Source organism: Uranotaenia lowii, chromosome 1, assembly GCF_029784155.1.
Source record: "Uranotaenia lowii strain MFRU-FL chromosome 1, ASM2978415v1, whole genome shotgun sequence".
NCBI classification, from domain to species: Eukaryota; Metazoa; Arthropoda; class Insecta; order Diptera; family Culicidae; genus Uranotaenia; species Uranotaenia lowii.
In genome coordinates, this window is record NC_073691.1 from 39,339,246 (window position 1) to 39,352,822 (window position 13,577).

Here is a 13,577-nt window from a genome sequence, read left to right on the forward strand (position 1 = left end):
GTTTTGCTTTCTCAATGTGCTATGGAAAAAACGCACCTTGTGCTCATTGTGTGAGCGATGCCATGACTTAGAATAAGATAGAATTTAAGCAAGGTGTACAATAACACAAGGTGATACATTCTCGATAATGACATCATTACTATCCATCGCAAAGCTTTTGGCATTGCACGCTGTTCAAAGATAGTAATGATGTAACTTGTTTCCATTCAAACGAGTTGTTTACTCGTGGGAGTAGCCTACCTCGATTTTTTATACCATGGTATTTTAGAACAATTAGTCTCCTCATATAAGAGCAAGTTCACTGGTGTTGGAGGAAAGTGGTAGAAATTTTGACATTTTGAAAATTTTACCTTTTAAAAATGTTTTCAAGATCTTTGGGCGTTGTATTTTTTTACAGCACTGTTTCTATTTCAGACGGAGATCAAAGTAGTCAGTGACAGGGAAATGACGTTTTCTTTAAAGTTCCTAATTTTTTTCAGTTTATTTCAAAATAGTGAAAATTTTTAGAAAAAAGTGATATTTAATGTGCGTGGATTGGCCTTAGTTTTTAGAAAAGTGGTCAGTAGGTTCCACATCTCAGAAAGGCCCCCATGAAGCTGAGTACAAAACAAAATTGGTGAGCTCGTTCCATTGTTTTTGTATATATTTGTTAAGTTTTGTATTTATTTGTGAGTCATGACATTATATTTCATCAATCCTATTTGCCAAATAGGACTTCCCGTAAACATAAAAAAACCCCTCCCCTCTCCTGTTTGAAAACAGCATCTGTATGTAGGGTCGTATGAGTTCTCTGCACCTGAAAAGTTTATTTAGCTGTTTCAGACCATCCCTTCTATGATTACATTGACTTGCCGCGGTGTGCATTTTGGTACCACACTAATACTCAATATCAGCACTTGAAACGAGTATTGAGTCCAGATACTTGTTTTGGCATCTCGTGTCGGGATTGATCTTTAGTTGTACCTCGTGTATCAGCCAATGCAAGATGTGTGTAGTCACCCTATGCTATGCTAAGCTATGCTATGCTAGCACTGTTTCTATTTCAGCCGTATGTGATAGAAATATTGCTATTTTTGCATCACAGCATGCGAGAATACAACACGTGTTGTAAAAACTCTTGAAGGCCACAGATCTTGATATGTTTCACATGGTAAAGTTTTCAAAATGTGTTAAAAGTGTCAAAATTTCTACCACTTTCTCCCAAAACCAGTGAACTTGCTCTAAAATCACAGTATACTCAACCTTCAAACCTTGTAGTTGGTTTTACCCTATGTGGTTTATCTATAGGTGGGGACAAGACTACCCTTGCACGAGTGTGAGAACCAGTTTTTTCAATGTTTTGATTGCTACGTCACAATCGTTCATTAGCGTTCGACGTTCAAGTTGCCATTCATCGACGACATGCAACGTTTCATGTTTTTTAAAAATAACAATCAAAGCACCCTTTTATTAACGTTTTTTCTTTCTGACGTCCAGTTCGGCGATACTATTGGCGATTTGCAGCAAAACTTTTTGACATGCAGCGCCAACTGATTCTCACTTATGGAACTTACAAAAAGGTGACGATAGCTGTTTTTTAACACGACTGGAATACAAATTGTTTCTTAAATTGCGAATTTAATGAAAATTGTAAAATTTAAGACAATTATAACGAGTGAATCTTGTTAGAAAATCTTTAGTTTACTTATTTCAATGCTTTTGGCATCAGCAAATGGCTGTTTTTATGTTGTTTTTAGCTGACTTCATTTGGAAATTTTTAAACTTCTATAAAAAATTAACGACGCTGACAGAGGTTGATTTTGATGAATGTAACAGTAGTGAAATTTAAATGCTATGTAAAGACGCACATCCGAACGCAGTTAATCATCAGATTGAGCTTTTATAAAATGCACGTAAAGGATATAATGGAGCAAGCCAAAGCTATTCCTCTCAAATTATGACAAATATTTAATTATTTCACATATTTTCATTTTAGATTTCGGATTTAGATTTTCAGTTACTTGATTTATTTCTGAAATATTTGTCCATCATATGAAATGAATTTATTTGAATAAATTTTCATCTTGATCTTCATGTTTGAAATTGACACTCCTTATTCGTATTTAATGTTAAATGTTTTGATTTTAAGGGGGGGGGGGGGTAGGGTCTAACACTTTCAAAAAATCGATTTTTTTATTTTTTTATTTTCTTATTGTAAAACATTTCAAGAATGTTGTGTCAAATTTTCAAGTCAATTGAAGCAAAACTGTAGAAGTTATAGGCCTTTATCTCCTCCTATCTAATACTGCAAGAAAGCAAGAGCAGAAACTTCAAACGCGTTTTTCTCGAATGCACATTTTGAAAGTCCGTGGACATCGTCATTTGAAAACTACTTATCCGATTCATTTCAAATTTGGAACATATTTTCTACATATAAAATACCAGACCCCAACTTTTTTTTTTTTACTTTGGGGAGATTTTACAGATAAAAAATGGCAGATTTTTTCGGGAAAAATCGTAGTTTTTACTTCAAATAGCCACAAAAATTTCATAAAAATCAAAGTCAAATAATAACGTTGGGGTCCAGAAAAACATCTATTAAAAATATTTTGCTCTGATTTTTTGACTTCAGATAATTCTGTGCTGAGATACAGTGTCCACCGCAAATCCTGTTTTCTAAAAGGCATCCTCGAAAGTGCTCCGTCACCGGCTCATTTTTCAATATTTTTCTACGAAAAAATTACTAAATGTTCTTTTAACAATGCTTTGTATAATGCAAAAAATTTAAATACATTTGTTTGAACGATAGCTCTAGAAAAAAATCGTGAAAATAGTGTTTTTTTTATACCCGTTAGACCCTACACCCCCCCCCCCTTAAATAGAAACAAATAATCATATTCGTGATGATTTTACAGAAAGTTCTCCGGTTGCTATCTTTATTCCTATACTGTTGGTTCTGAACAGATGAACGAGCTTACACGTTACATAATTATCTTCCAGTTGACTCTACGGAGAGAAATTTGGTGTTTATTTCACAGCTTAGGACATATGGAATTTTAAAATTACCTTAAGAACGTTCAACAAACTCGAGATGAGGTTAGTTGGTGCCTCAATCGTTGTCAATAAAACCTTTAATTTCACCAGTTGCCGTTTAGTTTTGAGGAAGCAGAAGAAATCTTTTTTCAGGCTGCATTAGTTGGAGCAACAATTTTTTTTTGAAAACTAGAAAATATGAAGGTTTATTATTAAATAATGTTTTGAAAAATATGACGGGTTACGTAATTCACGTTTTCTTACCAAATCCCACAGCCAAATCTTTTCAAATATCATATTTTACACAGAAATTTTTAAATTTGATGAAATGTTTTGAAAAATTACTTAGTGTTTTGACATTCGCGCCCGTAACATCATCATTTTAATCGCAAAGCCCTCTGTGTGTCGTTTTTAGCTGCAAATCGCCAATAAGTTCAAAAAAATCAACAACTTTATTTGCGTCCCAAACATTCCTCCTAATAAGTTTCTATGACTACATTTGGACGCCTAAAACCTACTTGACTCCGCGATTGCATCGTTCATTAACAACTGTATGGATACAACGGACTAATAGGGTGATTTGCCAATCGTTGTCCCCTAACCCATTGTTGCACAGCATGACTTAAATTGTCAATATTTCAGCTGTTTTTCAACTTTTCCTCAAAAATAATACCGAATCGTGTAATTCGGAATGTTTTCTGATGAAATGAGGCTTTTGTGATATTTTCTGCTGGTAAGTGTGTATCTTACGACAGTTTTGATTTTTCTTGTTTTTTTCGCACGGTTTTTGTGCTAATTGTTAACAAAAACCTTAACATTCCTTCTACGGCAAATAAGGTTTTACGTCAGAACAAAACATTTTTCGTATCAGTTTTCTATACAAAACGTTTGTTGGACAATTTTAACACCATGATTTTGAAAAAAAATTATGATTCATACTTATCCGGAAAATATGTTGGATCGTGCAACAATTGGTCCGCTCAATATCCTCCTGCCCCATTGTTGTACATAATTCCGCTGTAAAATTTGTTTGCAAATTTCAAATTTATTAATTCGTAAACCTCCAATAACTTTGTTTGGTTGTTTTTACAGCTAAAAATAGAAATAAAAATTTTGGAAGCGATTGATTAAGTCCTGAATTATAGCACCGTGTTTTGAATTAGTAAGGAGGCTTGTACGGAAAATCCAAATTTTCATTCAAAAACCATCAGAGATGTACTGAAAGTAAAAAAAAACATATATTTGTATATTTAAAATATTTCTTGGTTCTTGCAATACATTGCATGTGAACAAAAACTAAACCTATCTTGTACCCTAGAAATGATATTCGTTGTAATACAAGAAATTCAAAATAGGTAAATATTTTTTTTTTTTTTATTTTAGTGTTTTGACAGCTAATTTTAAAACTGGTTGACCGGATTAAAATTAGAATCGCATTATACTGCTTTGCATAGCTAATAAGTTTGATGATTTAAAACTTTCGCAAAAACATGTCATGAAATTATTGAAAGCTTCAGAAAGCAAATCCTGCAATTTTACAATACTTTTCAATGGATCACAAATTTTTATTTCGAAATGCTCATTACTTTTTTCATGAAATACTTTGCTTCTTATCATGCTGGCAAACAATTAATCTTAAGAATGGGAAAAATCAATAATTTAAAACAGAATTCATTTCGAACTTATTTGAATTTCTTGTATATGCGAAAAAAATCTTCTTGCATACAAATTGTCATACAAAATTGAACACGTTCATTGACTACATGCAACTAAAACAACTCGAATTGTCTATTGATATGGCATGTTTTTTTCTGAATAAGTGGATATTTACGTCCACTTAGAATTTTCACATTTTTTGCACTCAATTTTGATTTTTAATAATTAATTCTATAATTCAAAGACACTTTATATATCCATAAGTATATTTTTTCTACCGTCAAATCTTAAAAATGAAGTTTTGACCATTTACTCAACATTTTATGTAAAGAATCTAAAAGCTGTTCTGAAAAAAAATTGTTTCACTAATTTCGTGACGACAAATCTAAAAGAATTTTATTCCATGTCAACAGCGATCCCCTTGACATTGTTATGAATATTGTCAGAATATTGCACAAGAGGAAAACTACGACCCTTAATCCCAAAAACTAGAAGTCGAAGGTTTGAAGATTCGAATCTGCTGTCGAGTTGCCGTCACTGGAGACATCTATGTGAAGCTTTATTTGGCCCTTATCATCCAGAAAAATAAACAGTCATAGCTTTGTAAAACTTAATTTAATCCAAAACAGTTTTTCAGCCGGAAAACTCTTGGGAAGCATTTCTATGTGATGTGATTGTTTCCTGAAGATTGATGAAATGCTACAGAGGTTACATTAATTACAAATAAACCCACTTATATTAAAAAGATATTTAAATCAATTAGCTTTTCGAAAACAAAATTCTTATACAAAATTGTATATCATGAGCATAAATCAGTCAAACGATCTGAAACTTTGGGCGTGGTTGTGTCCATTTTCAAGTTTTAAATTGAGATTCATTATGTAAAATTCGATCGACTTCCAAGTGAGTCCTTAAACATTTGTTTAATAAAATCGCATATTCTTCATAAGGGTAAAAGGGGGCAGAACAGATCACGTTCTCTAATCTTTTCACCTGTTAATAGCCATTTAAAAATTAAGCATTAAATACCTTTCAGTTCATTCTATGGGATTTTAAAGACATAAAAAAGGCTCAACACTGGGCAAATTATGTTATTTAACCTCCACTCAAATGGCTTTGGGTAAATGTTTAATGTTTAATATTTAATAATAAATAAAGAGGTGGGTTTGAGTTTCTGAGAAAACTTCACATGTGATAGATGATATTCCAGACACTCAAACCGGCGGCTTTGTGTTTTTTTGGGCCCGAATTGGAATTGGTAAGTGCATTGGACTGTTTATATGGGACACCTCCCCCCCCCCCTCCCCCTCAAAAGGGGCAGTCTAAAAATTAGATTGCATTTGAACTAAAAGTTCTCATAACAAGCTTCCGTAACAAATATCAGCCTATTCGACCTCATGGTGACTGATTTTCAAAATGTGCAACCATTGGAAAAAATCGGACAACATTATGCACGACGCAAGATTTGCCTGTGCAACTATTGGGCAAAAACAAGCTGTTTTAAATGATTTTTTAAATTTTTATGTCACTTTTTTCAAACACTTGAACCCTTGGATCTTGTTGACCAATCCTGTATGAGTGCATCGACAAAAAAATCGAGTGAATTTGGTTGAAATGACTAAAATACAGCATAAACACCAAAATCATGTGCTTAGCTGTGCAACGATTGGCAAATCACCCTACTAAAGTTTTTGATTGTCCCCTCCAATAGATAAACCAAATAGGGGTTTACCCATTCAGATCTACGGCTAAAACCTACACAGAAATCTTTCGTCAATAAGTTGTTCGATTTAAAAAAAAAAAAAATGATTGGAAATTAGGTCAAAGAGTTACTGCCATTCTAGATTGATTTTCGAGAAAAGAATTAGGAAGTCGGGTGTGAAAAGTACGACAATAATTCGAAAAATATGCACAGCATTTACTTTTCATATAAGTTTATATATCTCAGTTATTTGTGGGTCAATTATAACAAAAACTACTTAAAAATATATGTGTGGATCAGTGTTAAAAAGTTTCAAAATAAAGGAGCAAATTGGTTCAAGTGTTTAAAAACTACAAACGGAAAAGTCCTTAAAGTTTTTTCATCTATGAAGTTTTTCGTTGAACAAAATTATTTGTAATCGTTAAACTAAGCTTCTGTAATTTTTTCAGCGAAAGCAAAATTATGATCCAGAGGTTAAAGTGCCCATTATGTTCTTATATCCCCTGATCAATACATAACTAGCTAACTTTACTGATAATTTTATTTTCTTTTTTAAAAATTATTCGCAAAAGAAAGTAATGCGTGTATTCTGAGGCTTTAGGTCTCTTAAGACATCTTCTATTTCAAAAGAAGGCTAGACTCCAATCCAAAACATACGACCTTCTCCGATTTTATCCAAAATCAGTGGGATTACTTATTGTAATGTAAATAAGAAAAAAAATCGAAAATTTGGGTGAATCGGACCACCCCTATTAGAATAGGACCCCCTTTTCTTAAAATTTTTCGCTTTTTTCTCTAAAACGGAAATTTTGGTTTTAAAATATCTCGAAAACCGTTAAAGCTTCAGATAAGATAAGACCCTTGTTTCTATGTTACAAAGTCAAAAATGTTAAGGAATGGAGGACTAATTTTCGGAGATGGGTGGTTCGATTTACCCAAAACTTCCGAAATTACTTACTTACATTTACATTTACACTTTCCAATTTTAGTAAAGAAAATATTCTTCAATTTTTTTCAAGGTCACTTGGCATGGAATGACGGATTTGAAACAATTCGGATTATCGTGCTGTTATTTACACCAAAACTGATGAAAGTTCTTAGTAAATAAGCAGATTTACTCAACTCAATAACCCCTCTACTTTTCCGAACGGAAGAATCTGTACTGAACCAATAAAAATTATAATACAATGATTGAACACAAATTCCAGGTGAATTCCATAACATTTGATAAGCAAATAGTTTCTCATATTTGACACATTGAGGTAAGTCATCTGGATTTAATAACCTCGAATACTTTCACTGTGGTAAGGTCTCATCGAAAACCAATAACGACCAAATTACAAAAACAAGTCATGTGAAAAAAAAATGTTTGTTTTGACATAACAAGACGATTAATTGTATTGTATGAAAAATAATTTATGTCAATGGTCATTTATAATGCGATATTCTTTGATGATGGTGATGATGAATTGAACTTTGACTGGAATAAATTTAAATGTTTTCGACCGTGATAGATGTTTTATAGTAATGTTGGCTATTTATTGGTCAAGGGATTCAGTCAAACAACTTAGCTTTTGAAATGCCCGACGTTTTGACCAATTTTGGTGGTTTTTCTCATGGGAATTATCTGCCCGTTGTTATTGTCAATTTAGTTTTCGTCCAACGTTTAGGAGTCCAGTGTTCGCTGCTCTTGGATTAATTTCGTGAAAAATAATAATTTTTCATCCGATATTCTATAATCGCACATCAACTTCAACCTACTTTTCAAATTATGGAATCTATTATTTTTCATCGAATGAATCCAAGAGCAGCGAACACTTTACTCCTAAACGTTGAATAAAAACATAATTGCTAATAACAACGAACAGATAAATCCATTGTGAACGACCACCAAAACTGATCGAAACGTCGTGCATTTTTCAAGCTAAGTTATTTGATTGAATCCCTAGACCGAAAAATAGCCAAAATTACTATAAAACTGGAATTAATAGAACCAAAAAAATAGCCAAGAACCTGGGTACTTGTCCTGGTTTTTCGTCTTTTTCTATGCTAGATTTTGTCCATAAAACAATCCACAGATACATCAATTGCGAACAGTGCAGTTATTCTGATCGCCATCTGTTTTTGTTCCATTCACAGGACACCGAAGCAGCTTGCCAATGAATGGCCTTTGGCTGCACCAAATACCTACCCCTAATGTCTGAAAATCGGCCAACGACGGACGACTGCGGCCTTGCGTCTCGAAAAGAAACGGAAACAGTTGTTGTTATCGCTCTTTTCGGAGCTAGCGCTTTCATTGACCCGTCCACTTCGAGCTGAGGAAGCAGAAACTGCATATGGAAGCAAATCAGCAGTAGAGCCAGCCAATGACGACGATATGGCCAAGGCGGTCCCAAACAAAGGACTGACATGAACGCCAAATAACACAAAAAAAAGAAACAAAATGGTGGTCCGTCTAACGTTGATTTTGGAACAGATCACTTTGAGATTTGTTGAGATTACAATTTCATCCCTCTTGAAAAAAGTCTATTTTACATTTTAAGAGCAGAAAATAACCTTTCTTTTAAGGAAGTTTAAAATCTCAAAAACACAAATTAAAAAATTATCATTTCAATCCACTGTGCCGGTGTCTGGAGGACAAACTTTTTTCACACGATGGCGCCTTCGTCGTTTCTACTGTTCTGCGAGAACATCTTGAACCGATTCGAAGGACGCCCGCAGGAGCTAGCCGTTGCTTGGGTTAGGTTTGGATAGGAGTTCATTCACGTGCCCCGAAAAGTAACGTCATGACCCACATAGAAAAACACCCATTGGGGTTTTTTTTTGTTTGGTTCAGTCAGAGCAGCATCAGCATGAATGGGTGTTCACCGCGCCACGGATGGGAGGATTTAATTAGTTTTCTTGTGCAGTAGGTACTAAAAACTATTGTCACCCATTGTGTGTGATGACAGCGCGAAGCTCAGATAACAATCGACATCGTCTCGAAGTGCCATTCCTTCATTTTGTTCCGTAAGGTCGAGGTTTATGTTTTCGTTCTCAGCTTGTAAAGTTGGGGTTGTTTTTGTTTGCGTTGTAGCGACTTGTTTGAGATCCCTTTTCAGAGATTCATGAATGTATCTATCTTCGCTAATAATTGCGACGTTTGGTATCTTTTTTCCGAATGGAAACTCATTTTTCAAGTACCAGAATTTTCCTCTTTTTAGAATCACGAATTTAACGCGAACTAACTAACAAAACTGATATAAGATAAAACACAGGTTTTTATAAAATGAAATGAAAAGAAAAAAGATCACTTTCAAATTAAACCCGCCTTACACCAGCTACAATCTTATTTATTAAAATAGGGGAACATGTCCTATTATGCTCCACCTAATTGAATCAACGGACGATTTGTGTAAAAAAATGAGTGTAACGTTGAAGAAAAGTTCTACAAATGATTATGATTTTTATCACTCAAATCCATTTAGATGCTTTCAAAATTTGATTTTCAAAAACTATATTCAAAGCTAGAGATCAAAACTGTATTGCAAATACAGTCCGGCGGTATATTTTCAATCCGCGTCCAGCAGCTGAAGATCTGAAACAGACTAATACTTGCAGATACTTTGGCTTCAGAGAAAATCAATAGGAGATCAAAATTTGGAAAAAAAAATAAGTAGATACGTCAGGCAGGCCCGTGCGATCACCCCGTCCATGGGGGTTGGGGTGGGGGGTTGATTCGGAATTGAAACTTTTCTAGAAATAATAACAATACCAATAATGCACAATAAATAAGGAATGATTTGAAAGCCAATTTCTTACTTTTGATCATCACACAAACAGCAATGGTTGAAGCTCAAAAAATTTTAACAAAAGAAGTTTTTGGGTTATTGAACTTTGTTTGAAAAATTTCACAAAATGTGACTTGAAGATCTTTTTTCATCATTTTAAAATGTTCCTAACATGGAAATATTATAACAAAAATACTTATTCCAATACATCAATCTTTCGAGTGTAAAATGAACTTCAAAATACAATATTTTCAAATCAATGGAAAACTCCCAACTTTTTTCATAAAAAGTTTTCTAAAATGTTGATTTTGGGTACAATTGATCCCTAATATATGGGTACAAATGATCCCGCTATATTCTTCTTCTCAATGGATCGTGGTCATTGATGATTACGAGATTACTAATATTTATCCAATAGCTAATATTCATCCATCAATTATCTAAAAAAAGGGCTAAAATAATTGATTTTCTCTTGTTTATAAAAAATTGCGCCCGTAAGTATGCAATGTCATAAGGGTTGAGAATAAGCTATAGCATTTTTTCTGACAATTATAGATTGTGAAATGAGAACAAACATGACCAAAATAGTCAATTAACATTCTATCTTGGGGTTTTGTTTGATTTTTTCCATGGATTAGGGCTTCCTGAATAAAGGATCAAGTCTCCCCTAACTTCAGAAATATCGCAATTTTTTTACTCCGACGAAAATGCTTCTAGTTCATCTACGGGTTCAAGTATCGTTCTAATTTTGGGAGCATAGAAACTTGAAGCTACACGCTGTCAGAAAATGTAAACGAGTGCGAGTCGCTAAATTTTTCCAAAAAGATATGGTGTAAATAAGATAAAGGGATCAAGTATCCCCACTCTCCCCTACTGTTACAATTCGAAATTAATCAGAATCAAGCTTGAAGTTCGCCTTGAAGTAAAGTTATAGCAGTCTAGCTTACAAAAATGAAATAAATATTTTCAAACATCAGAAAACGTAAACGAAATAAAATTTTTAAGTTAAGCCAGAATTTAAGGCTTTGGACAAAAGAAGCAGTGAACAGAAAGAAAATATCTACATAAAGTAGACAATAAGTTTTGAAAATTCGAAAATTTAACGAAATAAAAAACTTTGAAAATTTGTTTTCGAACTTAACAATAAAAACTAATGAAGGTTCAATTCATCATTAATAAAAATTAAAATAGGAATTTCCTAGTTTCGTTGAAAATATTGAAAGCATAAATAGGTGAGAGTGAGGTAAGGGAAGCCATGCGGAAACGTGAACCACTCTCAGCTGTGTATTGGGATAAAAATCCAGCTGTCATCATCATAGCTTTGCGTATGCATTTTTTCCTATATGTTGTTCAAATCATATCATATCATATCCTATCATATCATATCATATCATATTCAAACCATATGCTTCTTTTCTTTAACAAGCTCAAAAAAATAAACTTACATAATTATAAAAGCACCCGATAATTTCATTGATTAGATATCTAAAGTTCATTACAAAAATATGCTCATTTGCTTATGGTCTTAGTTTTATCATGCTCTTTCACATAGAACGCAACCAATTTGCAAATCATAGTTTGTGGAGAATCATGGACCTGGGCTATCTATATTTTGGTGGTTTTTTTACACGTGCATAACTTATAATACATTTAATCTATCTGTCAAGTTTTCTAATGCCAAACGAAGAGTCAGTAAAATATTTTGTGAATTTTTATCAATGCGACATAGACGAACATAAATCCTGCTTAGGGAATTTTGCCTAAACCAGGCCCGTGCGAAGGACTCGTCCATGGGGGGGGTTTTCGAAATTCAAATTTAGCTGAAAATAACAACAATACCAAAAATACAAACAAAAAAACAAGTAAATTGATTTCCAAACCATTTTCTTACTTATAATTATCACACAAACTCAAAAAATAATAAATCATACTAATAAAATTAATCAAAATTTTCAAAATGAATGTTCCAAACCAATGAATTTTGAAAAAATAGAAATGTGGATTCTCGATTAGCAAAAAAAACATTTCAAGACTGCCAGTGATCTAAGTTAAAGATAAATCCCTTGTCAATTTCAAAATTCGTCCAGAAATTTATAATAAAAGGCAAAAAACAACTTTATACATATATTTTTATTACAACATGTTCATTTATACTGAAAAATTACAGATTGGGAAATGATCAATAAGAAACTGATAAAATAAAAAATAATGAATTCCAAGTTTTGTTGTAAATATTCAAAGCACAAAGATTATACAAAATTAGTTAAAATTGCGCATTAAAATTTAACTTTAAAGTTGCTTCTTCAAATCAATTATAGATAAGATAAATTGAAATCATGATCGATAGAAAAAATATTATTTAATATAATGATAAACTTTTATAAATCTTCAATCGAAGGTTTTAAAGTTTAAAATTTTAGGATCTGAATATTTTGTCACTATCAATTGGAATATTGGGTCCTAGAAAGGACAGAAGGTGGAAACTTAGTTTTTCTTATTGAAAATTTAGTTTCAAAGGCAGAAGATTATGTTTTCAAAACACAAAAATTCAGATTTGAAAAACGAAGACAAAGTTAAGATAAATATTTCGTAAAATTAAATAGTTTTACTTTAAAATTCTTTAATTTTATTCAAACAAAATATGAAAAAGAAAAATATAAGTTTTTTTTGAATTAAGATTTTTTTCGTTAAACTCGTCCAATCATTTTAGAAAGATTTAACAAAAGAATATAATTGATGACTGCATTTGAACTGCAAAATGAACTGCATTTTAATGCCTATGATTGAATGATTGATTTGGTTGATTTAAGCATACTGAACTCGAATCTTTTGTTAAATTTTGTCTGTTAACTTGCGATTTGATGATATGGAGTTTATAAGCTTTAAAATGTAACAGTTTTAAGCGAAATAAATCATTAATAACTGATGAAGTAACAAATCTACGGTTACAGAAAAAAATCTAATTCTGAATTTGTTCACTATACCCATTTATTTCAATTAAGAAATAGCAGCACTTAGAAGAACAAAAAACACAAAAGAAAATTGAGACTGATATTGGTTTCTTGAAGAATATTTCACATCAGCACAGTTATTTGTAAATCAAAATTTTTAGTAAAAAAGTAGAGAATACTAGGTTTTAGATTTTAGTTTTCTAAATCTGATGACCATCGTGAATCATGATACATGGGTTCCAACTTGTTGATGCATAAAAAAGTCTGAAAGTCTGAATTTGTTTGGTTAAACTTCTAAATAAGAGCCCATTCTAAAGACGGAGTAGGGTTTTTGTATGTCAGAATTTCAATGCTAATGGTTGATTGAATTGCAAACCGAAATTAACAATTAAAAATTAGTTTCAATTCGAGAACGGCATATATATAGCAATCGGAGATTTTTTATCAATATGTATGTAATGTAGTAAATGAAAATGTCTTAATCCT